Source organism: Prionailurus viverrinus, chromosome A2, assembly GCF_022837055.1.
Source record: "Prionailurus viverrinus isolate Anna chromosome A2, UM_Priviv_1.0, whole genome shotgun sequence".
Taxonomy (NCBI): domain Eukaryota; kingdom Metazoa; phylum Chordata; class Mammalia; order Carnivora; family Felidae; genus Prionailurus; species Prionailurus viverrinus.
Window position 1 is genome coordinate 21132660 of NC_062562.1, and position 13267 is coordinate 21145926.

A 13267-nucleotide genomic window follows, 5' to 3' on the forward strand; every position below is an offset into this window, starting at 1 on the left:
AAAGGTTAACAATACATAAAAACCACTGTAAACACTTTCTGGATAAGGTGGGACAGAAATACTGAATTGTAAGTCAAAACAAACATATGAATAGCTATGGCTCATTGCTACCACGTGCACCCACCATGATACTCACAGCTTGGCCCAGGCTGCACCTTCCTTCATACTTAAAATGACTGGTACAGGCAGTGCAGATATCATTATGTCTTTTTTTTAAAATTAAACTTTTTTTTTTTTTTAAGACAGGAAGTAGAATTTATTGGTGGGCATGAATAAGGAGGGAGCAGTGCTGAGGTCCTCATGAGTGCAGAGCCTGTCATTTGTCCAAGAGGCCATGAGTAGGGATGTATTTGACCCCACAGCCATCTGGGATGAGCTGCTTTTCAGCCATCATGTCTCCAAATTTGTCCACATTAAACTTAGCCCTATTTCTTGGAAATGAAGATCTTCTGGTGGCCAGAGGACCTGAACTTGGCTCTGCGTAGGGCCTCAATCACATGCTTCTGGAAGGACATGATGACATGGCCACTGTGGACCCTAACCATGTGCCCTGGGGTTTTCCAAAGGCACTCCACATACCTGTCTGGAGCCCGTCAACCCCAGCACAGGACAACATCTTGTTGATACAGATGATGGGGATGGGGTGGAGTTGCACTTGGATATGAAAACCATCTTTGCCATAGCTTTTCACCATGTACTTGCTGGCAAAAATACAGGCAGTCTCCAGGGCTTCAGAGGAGAGCTGCTCATATTCATCTGACGTCATGTGGCCACATAGTGGGAACCCATTCACATTTGCCTTCTTCTGCCCCAGGTCAAAGATGTGGATATTGGCATCAGGGACACTTCTGCCGAAGTGAGACTTTGGGTATGTTTTGTTCTTACAATACCGGTAACACCAGGGCGACACCAGGATTTTCAGTGGTGCTCCAAAGGAAAAGGGCTAAATTAAACTTTTAATTTTGAAATAATTGTAGCTTCACACACACTTGGAAAAAATAAACAGAGACTGCATGTGCCCTTTGTTTCTTCCATTGGTAACGTTTGGTAAAACTATAGTATGATTTCACAGCCAGGCTTCTGACATTGATACAGTCAAGTTACAGAACATTGCTGTGGCCACAAAGATCCCTGGTGGACTTTTATAGCCACACCCTCTTCCCTTGGTCCCTCTCCCCCATCTCTGACTCCTGGCAGACACACTAATCTGTTCTCTGTTTCTTTAATGTTGTCATTTCAAGAATGTTACAGAATATAAAGGGAATCATATAACATGCAACTTTTTGAGATTGAGTTTTCTAACCCAACATATTTCTCTGGATATTCATCCAAGTTGTTGCTTGCACCAATTGTTCATCCCCACCCCCACTCTTTTTCGGCTGTGTAGTATTTCATGGTGTGGCCATACCTGTTCAAATGTTCATCCACTGATGGACACGTGGTGTGTTTCCAGTTTTGAGCTATTAACAAATAAGCAGCTATGAAAGTTCATGCACAGATTTTCGTGTGAATGTAAGTCTTCATCTCTGGGTTAAATGCCCCAAAGCACAGTTACTGAGTCACAGAAGTTGCATGTCCAGTTTAAAGAAGAAACTCTGTTCTCTAGAGTGTTGGTACTATTTTATATTCCTACCAGCAACATATGAGCAATCCAGTTTCTCTGCATCCTTGCCAGCATCTGTTCTTCTATTTTTAACTTCATCCATTCTGACAGGTATATAGTGGCATCTCACCGTGGTTTTAGTTTACATCTCCCTAGAAGCTAATGATGCTGAACATCTTTTCATGTGCTTCTCTGTCATCCATATTTTCTGTTTAGTCAAATGTCTGTTCATGTCTTTTGCCCCTTCTAATTGGACGTTTTTTACTGTTGAATTTTATGAGTTCTTTAGATATTCAAGATACTAGGCCTTTTTTGGATATGTGGTTTGAAGGTATTTTCTATCTGGAGCTTGTTGTTCATTCTTAGTAAGGTCCTTCCAGAGCAAAGATTTTTAATTTTGACAAGGTCCAACTTACCAATTTTTCCTTTTATGGATCATGCTTTTGGTGTCAAGGATTCTTTCCTGATGGACCCGCAGTAACAAAATTTTCTATGATTTTTCCTAAAAGGTTTATAGTTTTACATTTCAATAGGTAATCAATTTTTTAAAATGTTTTATTTATTCTTTTTTTTTTTTTTTTTTTTTTTTTTTTTTAAATTTTTTTTTCAACGTTTATTTATTTTTGGGACAGAGAGAGACAGAGCATGAACGGGGGAGGGGCAGAGAGAGAGGGAGACACAGAATCGGAAACAGGCTCCAGGCTCCGAGCCATCAGCCCAGAGCCTGACGCGGGGCTCGAACTCACGGACTGCGAGATCGGGACCTGGCTGAAGTCGGACGCTTAACCGACTGCGCCACCCAGGCGCCCCAATGTTTTATTTATTCTTGAGAAAGATTTGGGGGGGGGAGGGTCAGGAGCAGAGAGAAAGAGAGACACAGAATCTGAAGCAGGTTCCAGGCTCTAAGCTGTCAGCACAGAGCCTGATGCAGGCTTGTACCCAAGAACCATGACATCATAGCCTGAGCCGAAGTCAGACGCTTAACCAACTGAGCCACCCAGGCGTTCCATCAGTTGGTAATTGATTTTGAGTTAATTTTTGCATAAAAAGGTTTAGGTTAAGGTTTTCTTTTGGTCTAAATGTTCTATCCAGCATTATTTGTTGAAAATGCTCTCCTCTCTTTATTGAGGAGTATTTTGTACCTTTGTCAAATATCAGTTGGGTATATTTGTGTGGGTCTATTCCCAGATTTATTTTATCCTATTTATGTGTTTATTCCTCCACCAGTACCACACTGTCTTGATTCTTGTGCTATATAGTAGGCCTTAATAATTCCCCCCACTTTATGCTTTTCCAAATTGTTTTATCTTCTACGGCCTGTGCTTTTCCATAGAAGTTTTAGAATAAGTTTGTTTATGCCTACAAAAAACATTGTTGGGATTTTGATAGAAGAAAGTGCTTTAAACCTACAGAGCAATTTGGGAATAGGTAAATTTGTACTATGTGGAGTACTTCAATGCACGAGTACAGTCTATCTCTCCATTTATTTAGATCTTCTTTGATTTCTTTCATCAGTAATTTTCAGCACACAGATCCTGTACATGTTTTGTTAAATTTATGCCTAAGTACTTAACTTTGTAAGGGCTATAAATGGTGGCTTGTTTTTAAGGTTATCTTTTTAAGTAATCTCTACACCCACTGTGGGACTCTAACTCATGACCCCGAGATCAAGAGCCGCATGCTCTGCCGACCGAGCCAGCCAGCGCCCCTAAATGGTAGTTTTTAATTGTGACTGAGTTTTGAATGTTGATCTTGTATTCTCGCATCTTACCAAGCTCACTAATTAGTTCTAGGAATTTGTACTTAGTCTGTTATCTGCGAATAACATTTTTATTATTTTTCTCCCCTTTCTCTTCCAATATGTAGGCCTATTTTTCTTTCTTGCCTTATTGCAGTGGTTAGAACTTTCAGTGCTATGTTGCACAGCAGTGTTGACAGTGGACATCCTTGCCTTGTTCTCAATCTTAAAGGGAAAACATTCAGCCTTTCACTGTAAGTATAATGCTGGCTGTAAGTCTGTTGCAGATGCTCTTTATCAAGATCACATAATTTACTTCTATTCCCAACTTAAGAGTTTTTATCATGCATGGACATGGGTTTTTTCCCTGCATCAAAAACACTAAATATGATCATGTGATATTTCTATTTCATCTTTAGTCTTTTGATATGGTGGATTAAACTGATGTTCAATGTATTTTTTTAAAATGTTTATTTTTGAGAGAGTGGGTATGTGTGTGCGCACAAGTGGAGAAGGGGCAGAGAAAGAGGGAGAGAGAGAATCCCAAGCAGACTTTACACTTGGTGCGGAGCCTGACAAGAGGCTCGATCTCATGACTGTGAGATCATGACCTGGGCTGAAACCAAGAGTCAGGTGCTAAACTGATGGAGCCACCCAGGCGCCCCTTATTTTCAATACTGAACCAGCTTTGCAGATCTGGAATAAAACCCTTTTCTCTATATTGTTGAGTTTGCTAATATTTGGCTGAGGATTTTTTTTAACTTACTTCTCTAAAAATTTTTTTGCTTTTTAAAGTTTATTTATTTTTGAGAGAGACACAGAGTGCAAGCACGGAAGGGGCAGAGGGAGAGGGAAACACAGAATCTGAAGCAGGCTCCAGGCTCTGAGCTGTCGACACAGAGCCCAACGCAGGGCTTGAACTCACAAACTGTGAGATCATGACCTGAGCCAAAGTTACATGCTCAACAAACTGAGCCACCCAGGTGCCCCCTTTTTAACCTACTTCTTGAGAGATACTGGTTTGTGGTTTTCTTTTATTGTACTGTCTACCTAGTTTGGGTATCAGAGTAATACTGGCTTTATAAAATCAGTTGAAAATTGTTCCCTCCTTGTCTGTTTTTGGGAAGAAACTATGTAAAATTAGTGTTAACTCCTCTTTGAATTCTCCAGTAAAACCATCTAGGCCTGGAGATTTTTTTCTTTTGAATTATGAATTCAATTTCTTCAATGGCTATAGTACTATTCATGTTATCTATTTTGTCTTGGTTGAATTTTGTAGTTTGGGTTTTCAAGGAACTGGTCCATTTCTTCCAAGTTATCAAGTTTATGACTATAAAACTGTTCACAGGGGGTGCCTGGGTGGCTCAGTTGGTTGAGCATCTGACTTTGGCTCAGGTCATGATCTCACAGTTTGTGAGTTCAAGCCCCGTGTCGGGCTCTGTGCTGACAGCCTTGAGCCTGGAGCCTGCTTCGGATTCTGTGTCTCTGTCTCTCTCTGCCCCTCCCCTACTTGTGCTGTCTATCAAAAATAAATTTTAAAAAATGTAAAAAAAACATTAAAGAAAAATAAAGTACTTAAATGTTCACAGCATTAGCTTATTACCCTTTTAATGTCTGGAGAATCTATAGTGATACCTACTATTCCATTCCTGATACTGGTACATTGTGTTTTATTTTTCTTAGTATTGCTAAAAAGGTTTGTGAATTTTATTGATCTTTTTTTAATTTGTGGTGCCTGGGTGGCTCAGTCAGTTAAACGTCCAGCTCTTGGTTTTGGCTCAAGTCATGATCTTATTGCTTCGTGGGTTTGAGCCCCACACGGAGCTCTGTAATGACAGTGAGGAGCCTGCTTGAGATTTTCTCTCTCCCTCCCTCTCATTGCCCCTCCCCCACTTGTGTTGTCTGTTTCTCTCAAAATAAACTTAAAAGTTTTCTAAAAACCCAGCTTATTGTTTCACTAATTTTTCTCTTTTCATATTTTCAATGTCATTGATTTCTTCTGCTCTTATCTTCATTCTTTCCTTACTTCTGTATGCTTTGAGCTTAATTTGCTCTTCTTTTTATAATTTCTTGAAGTAAGAATTTAGTCGGCTCTCAGCCAAGTATCTTGAAGGTGTGGGAGGAGTTCCCCATGGCTAGGCCACCTGGTGTGCCTGTCCTGGAAGAGAGCCTCTGACTTTCACAGATGAAGACTGCTTCCCAGACTAGGCCAGTGATGTGACTCCTCCTCCACCCCTCCCTCCCCTTCGTGGGAGGGAGGGAAAGCACTCCCCCTGGTGGCCACTCATTGTCAGTAGGGCTCCTCTAATCCTTTCTGCCAGTTTTTCTGGGCTCACCGGATACTGTTGGCAGGACTACCACTTGATCCAGGAGGGGAATGAGCCTCCCTGACCTGTCCTGTGTTGCTAGGTTGGAGGTCAGCAAATACCAGGCCTGGGTCCCCACCTTCTGTTGGGTGAGAGGGTTGTAAGACCCTGTTGCTGTGCTGTTTTGCCAGTTCTGAGTCTTCCCCTTTCCACCTTTCAGAGTTCTACTGATTGTCTCGTGTTATTGCTGGGTTTTATAGTTGTACTTAACAGGGAGAAGCAAGGAGAGACAAGTAAGTCTAGGCCATCTTGTTTGGATCAGAAGTCTCACTGTGCACTTTTATGGATGGAAACTAAGGTTTATGGAAAGGCTAAATAGCTTATTACAAATCAGAAGAAAACAGTCTTGGCACTGTGGCTAGAACTCAGGTACTCTCACTCTTAGGCCAGTGGTCTTGACACCACACAGCCATTGCCTCATTACATGAAAGAACACATTTTTTTTATAAAACAAAAACTTAATGAGCTTTAATTATGCTTATAGACTAAACTAATACATAGAGTATAAATAAGTTAAAAAACATACAATAAAAGGATGACAGAATATAGAATTATAGTCACCATGCTGTATATTACATCCCCATAACTTACTCATTTCGTAACTGGAAATTTGTACCTTTTGATCTCCCCTCTCCCCACCTCAGGCAACCATCGATCTGTTCTTTATATCCATGAGCTTTTAAGTTTATTTATTTTGAAAGAGAGAGACAGAGTGAGCACAGACAGGCAGAGAGATAGAGGGAGAGGAAGAATCCCAAGCAGGCTCTGCGCTATCAGCACAGAACCTGATGAGGGGCTCGAACTCACAAACTGTGAGATCATTACCTGAGCCAAAATTAAGAGTTGGACACTTAACCATCTAAGCCACCCAGGCATCCTGTTTTTTTTTTTTTTTCTTCCTTAAAGATTCCACACATTAGTGAGATCATATAATATTTATCTTTTTCTATCTGATCTACTTCATTTTAGCATGATGTCCTCAAGGTCCATCTATATTGTTGCAAAACGTAAGGTTTCAATTTTTTAATGGCTGCATAATATTCCATTGTGTATATATACATTTTCTTCTTCCATTCATCCACTGATGGACTCCTAGGTTATATCCACATTCTGGCTATTGTAAATAACGCTACAATAAACACAGAAGTGCATATATCTTTTCAAATTAGTGTTTTCATTTTTTTCGGATAAATACCCAGAAGTGGAATTGCCAGATCATATGGTAGTTTCATTTTTAATTTTTTGAGAAATCTCCATACTGTTTTCCATAGTAGATGCACCAATTTACAGTCCTAGCAACAGTGCATGAAGGTTTGCTTTTCTCCACATCCTCTCGAACACCTGTTGTTTCTTATATATTTTTTTAAAGTTTTATTTATTTATTTTGAGAGACAGAGAGTTTGAGCATGGAAGGGGCAGAGAGAGAAGACAGAGAATCCCAAGCAGGGTCTGTGCTGTCAGTGCATGGCCAGATGCCGGGCTTGATATCACGAACCATGATACCATGATCTGAGCTGAAATCAAGAGTCAGATGCTCAACTGACTGAGCCACCCAGGTGTCCCTGTTATTTCTTATATTTTTGACAAGAACCATTCTAACATGTGTGGAGTACCCTCTTTGTGGTTTTAGTTTGCATTTCCCTGATATTAGTGATATGGAGCATCTTTTCATGTACCTGTTGGCCATCTGTATGTCTTCTTTGGAAAAATGTCTGTTCAAATCTTCTGCCCACTTTTTAATCAGATTGTTCTTTTGCTATTGAGACGCATGAGTCCTTTATATAATTTGGATATTAGCCCCATGTCAGATATATGACTTGCAAACATTTTTCTCTTGTTTGTTAGGATGCCTTTTTATTTTGTTGAAGGTTTCCTCTGCTCTGCAAAAGCTTTTAGTCTGATATAGTCTCACTTGTTTATTTTTGCTTTTTCTGCCTTTGCTTTTGGTGTCAAATCCAAAAAATCATTGCCAAAACTGATGTCTAGGAGCTTACCACCTATGTTCTCCTCTAGGGGTTTCACAGTATCGGGTCTTACATTCAAGTCTTTAATCTATTTCGAATTTATTTTTTGTGTATGGTGTAAGATAAGATAGTAGCAGGTAGCTGTCCGCTTTCCCCAACACCATTTACTGAACAGACTGTCTTTTCCCCATGGTATATTCTTGGTTCCCTTGTTGGAAATTAGCTCGACCATATATGTGTGGGTTTACTGCTGGGTACTCTCTTCTGTTTTGCTGATCTATGTGTCTATTTTTGTGCTAGTACCATACTGTTTTGCATACTACAGCTCTGTAGTTTATCTTGAAATCTGGGTCTGTGATACCTCTGGATTTTTTCTTCATCCTCAAGTTTGGCTATCTGGGGTCTTTTGTGGTTCCATACAAATTTTAGGATCGTTTATTCTATTTCTGTGAAAAACGTCATGGCAATTTTGATACGAAATACACTCAATCTGTAGATTGCTTAAGGCAGTATAGACATTTTAACAATATTACTCCTTCTAATCCAGGAGCATGAAATATTTTCCCAATTCTTTGTGTTTTCTTCGACTTCCTTCATTAATGTCTTATAGTTTTCAGTGTACAAAACTTTTTAATGGCAAATTTTTATTCATGCTGAATTAACGTCATTATATTCTACAAAAACATTCATGGCCAATCACAACTTTAAAGTTCCTTTTTTGACAGAGATAAAAGTTTAATTGGATTTTTTTCAGTTGTCCTTGCAAAGGGAGTGAAAACATTGATACAGTGAGTGAATGGCTTCATTTTATGAATGAAATCATCAACGTGAATTTTTTTCCTAACCTGTTCTCTGGTAGAGAAACCCTTCAATTTCACTAAAACCGTCCTTGACTGTTGGGCTCCACGTCTGGCTATGTGTCCTGCAGGTGACTTTGCACACTAACTACCACACTACCAGGTTGGCTTTTGATTTCTGAGCCTTCATGCAGCCTGATGTGAAGAGTTTTCCATGTTTGGAATCCAGGTTCACAGCCCCTCTTCTGTTCACAGAACTATAAAACACCACCAACGCTTCAAGCAGAATCAATGTCTAATGAATAACAAGTAATCTTGGAATATTTTACATGTAAGTAAACAGATTAAATTTAGCTTTGACATCCCTTTGACAAGGAACACAGAGGAAGCTCTGTTACAGACAAGATATAAGCAGTATCTTCCGCAGTATCTTTGGTTATGTTCCTATTCCTCGCGGCTAAGGATTGCTCCTACATAGAGTAATCAGATTGGGCTTTGAAAAGACTCCATATATGGCAAGTACATGCAACTATCTTTCTTTAAATATGCCTCTTCCAACCTTGGCTAAAGAACACACAAAACACAAGAGTCCAAATACAAGATTCCAGTTTCCCTCTGATGGACACACCCATGTAACTTAGACTGATCAGAAAGTTTGTGATATGCAATACATTAGGCTCAGAACATTCTTTGGGCTGAACAGGGGCATTTAATAATGTTTTCATAGGGGGTTGAAAGCCCAACTCTTAAGAAAGAATTCCATATGGATAATCAAAATAAACCCAGCAGAACTATCAACTTACGTTGACAAAACTTTACTTATATCCTCTCTTCTTCCCTTAAAGAAATACTCTAGAATTTAGAAATAAGACACACGCCTTCCACTCTTGTACATTATCAAGTAAACTGCCAAAAGAGACCCAAACACTTTCAAAGGCATGTTTGCAGAAGAAATAAAGATAAGGAAGCCATAACGATAGCTTAATGGGTACGGGATAAGAGTCACACTCGATTCTGCCAAAAGTGGACCTGTAGAGGTTCAGACACGCGTCCAAGAATCAGCTCTGTCTGCCAACATATCAAATGCACAGTGCATGCAACTGGCAAGAAAGCCCTGAGAGCTGCCCCTGAGCCTGTCACTGTCACCGGTGAGTAAAGACAGACAAGTTACCAGATAGCTCAGATCACGGAGGACCTGTCTCCAAGCCAAAGCCAAGTATTCTTCTCTCAAGAGAACTTCCACTCCAAGGCCCAACACATACCGTGAACAATTCATTTGCTGAAACATCCCGACATAATTTTCCTTGATTAACTACAGCAATTTAAGGATTTGACAATATAGTATTATTTTGCTGTGGCAAATAATGATGGCATCCTGATTTATTAAGTGGCTTTTCTCAAGACAAAAGCGAACTATCTATTGGACCCCCCACCATATTTGCAGCTGTTAACAGCTGTCCCAAGTAAGTCATGCAGTACAGGCAAGTCACCAAAGAGTTAGGGAGTGTGGTAGGATATTTAATCACTTTTAAGTTGTACTTCCATGAAAAACATCAAAATGCAGAAAAGAATATCGAAAATTAAGTGTTTCCTTTGCTTTTTAAATGACAGCATCTTTCTTTTAAAATCATGAAAAACAAAAGATTAAAGCCATTAGATTACTTAATACTGAGAAATTTTAAAGATTTTTTTTAATGGTTATTTTTGAGAGACAGGGAGCCAGTGAGTAGGGGCGGGGCAGAGAGAGAGGAAGACACAGAATCCGAAGCAGGCTCCAGGCTCTGAGCTGTCAGCACAGAGCCTGACGCGGGGCTCGAACTCACGAACCGCGGGATCATGACCTGAGCTGAAGTCAGATGCTTAATCGACTGAACCACCAGGTGCCCCAATATTGAGAAATCTGAAAAAGCTGAGGAGCAAGAGTTTTCCATTTTCCCAGAGAGCGCAGTTTGCAGATCCAGCAGCCCGTTATGATTTGATGTTACATCTCATTCTGCTTCTCATCTGGAATGGTATACGGCATGTATAAGATCAAGAGAATCCAAATTAATTTGGAGGCTTTGTAAAATCCCTTCAGACTTCTTGAGATGCTGTGAAATGTCACAAGAACAGAGCTGGGAATCACTCTCGTGCACATGCTGTCTTTTTGATTCATTTATTATTTAGATCTGACCTACTTTCTAAAAGGATCTGAGGAGGTTGGAGATTTTCTCAGTATGGTGCCAAACACAAAAGGGGTTTGATAAAAGCTTTTTGGCAATGGTGTTAAGAGTTATAAAATTTCTAAAGATGATACTGACAAAGATCCTCTACACAGGAAGGAAGAACAAGAAAATGTGTTTTGAATATGGCCAAAAACATTTACTTAAACATAAGGAAGATCCTTCTGATTATAAATGTAAGAATGGAATAGATTATGTAAACAGTAGCCTGCCCCGGCTAGTGAAACAGCAAATGCCCCTGCCTTGAAAGATGATTTCCTTTAGGACATCCTTTAGGATGATTTCCTTTAGCCTGGTGGCTCCACATTGACATTAAAGGAAAGAGAGAAGAGAAAGGCTCCGAGGTGGAAAGTAGAACACAGGAAAAAGGGTGTGGGGCTGCAGCCTGGCTGGCCTAGGATTTTGACAGGAACTGTGGTAGGTGGCAAACAGGCAGGCAGGAAAATGCTATGAATCCATACATGCAGCTGGTAAATGGGATTCAGTTACCTCAGCAGCTTACCTGTTATGGCCAAAGAACACACATCTTAAAACACCAATGAACACAAACACAGAAGAGAGAGTATACTTTCTAAAATTTAAATTGCAGGGGCGCCTAGGTGGCTTGATTGAGCGTCGGACTTTGGCTCAGGTGGGATCTTGTGGTTCGTGAGTTTGAGCCCCATGCAGGCTGTGTGCTGACAGCTCAGAGCCTGGAGCCTGCTTCGGATTCTGTGTCTTTGGATTCCGTGTCTCCCTCTCTCTCTCTGCCCCTCCTCTGTCCGTGCGCGCCCTCTCTCTCTCTCTCTCTCTCTCTCAGAAATAAATGAATACACTTTTTAAAAATTAAAAAAAAAAAATTAAATTGCAGTGTCTAGGGGCACCTAGGTGGCTCAGTTGGTTAAGTGTCTTGACTTCGGCTCAGGTCATAATCTTGCGGTCCGGGAGTTCAAGCCCCACGTCGGGCTCTGTGCTGACAGCTCAGAGCCTGGAGCCTGCTTCAGATCTGTGTCTCCCTCTCTCTCTCTGCTCCTCCCCTGCTCACGCTCTGTCTCTATCTCTCAAAAATAAATAAATGATAAAAAAAAAATTGCAGTGTCTATTTAGTGAACACCGATTAAAGACATAGGTCAGGAAATTTTAAAATGTTATTCTGCACACTCTTTGGTTTAGTATTTTCACATTTAGTGCCCCTCTCTAAATTAAATCAAGCCTGAAACCATTTACTGGCAATATCACTTCCATAGTCCCTTTAAACACTGTAATCTTAGTACGGGATTCAGATACATGAAATGACCACTAACATTTTTGGGAAATTAAGAAAATAAACCCAAAGAATATTACAACTGATCGTTTCCAGTTACAGACTTCCTATTCTTAAATAATGGCAGCTCTAAGTAAATAAAACAAAATGCGGAGTCACACCAGGGCTTGACACCTGCTGTTAGAGTTTCCTGCCACACAGTACTTGCTGCTCCCAAGGCAGAGCTTCCCCTGGTGGTGGGGGTGGGTCGCTGCAAGTGATTATGGGTATGCCAAATGTTGGACCTGTCCGACCCCTAGTGGTCTATTCACCCCAGTGTCCCACACAGAAATGATCACTTTTATGTATCAGAAGGGACAACAAAGGTTGGGAAGCATGGTCCCTGGCCTCCAAGGAGCTGAGTTCCTGTTTTCTGTGCTCCCAAAAATCCACATTTAGGGCTTTGGGAAACAGTTCAAATAGTAGGTGAGAAAAGAGGGAACTTCTTTTCTCTCCTTTCCCTAACTTCTCTGCTATATATGTATTTTTCTGCCGATTTACTAACAGATCATCCAAACCAGGGTTGTAAGGCAAATGCCCATGATAGTCTAAGAGACACAGGGTGTGGTGGGATCCGTGAGGCTGTGGTGGGATCAGTGAGACTGTGGGGGGCATGCCCTACCCAGAGTTCCTGACTATCAGTTCTTACAGGGATGCAGGTGCTGCATGGCCATACCGCCACTTTGTCATAAGAAGGAAAGGTAGAAATCCAGGTGTCTGTGTAAAATGTCATTTTTAAATGGTAGCAAATGCTTATCCCATGCCTTTCTGTTTAAAAAAAAAAAAAAAAATGCCGAGCATCCCTGGAAGTAGTGACTTTGTAAGTAGCTCAGATCTGCCTGGACCCTCCAGGGGACTGAACCTCATGAGGTCTTGAGGTTTATTCTGCCTACTCCAGAGTGGCTTCAAATCTTCTAGTGGTTACTCTGCTTCAAAATTTTTTTTTTTAACTTTTGAGAGAGAGAGAGAGAGAGAGAGAGAGAGAGAGAGAGAGATGGAGGGAGGAAGAGAGAGAGAGAAAGAAAGACAGCACGACCGGGGGAGGGGCAGAGAGCGAGGGAGCCACAGAATTCAAAGCTCCAGGCTCTGAGCTGTCAGCAGAGAGCCCAAGGCAGGGCTAGAGAGATCACGAGCTGTGAGATCATGACCGGACCCGACCTGAAGTCAGACGCCCAACCGACTGAGCCACCCAGGCACCCCTGTTTCAATTTTTACCTCCACAATGAACTTCACTTTGTAAGCAAGAGGTGAAAACCTGTATACATACATATAAAGAACACATTTCTGCCACTTAG

At 40.9% G+C, this 13267-nt stretch overlaps 1 protein-coding gene and 1 pseudogene across 4 annotated transcripts in view; both read right to left on the bottom strand.

Moving 5' to 3' along the window:
* The window catches only part of DCP1A (decapping mRNA 1A), a 74093-nt gene that overhangs the window by 46411 nt on the left and 14415 nt on the right, over positions 1–13267 (bottom strand). The window lies entirely within an intron of this gene.
* Positions 299–3548, bottom strand: LOC125161074 (60S ribosomal protein L10-like; annotated as a pseudogene).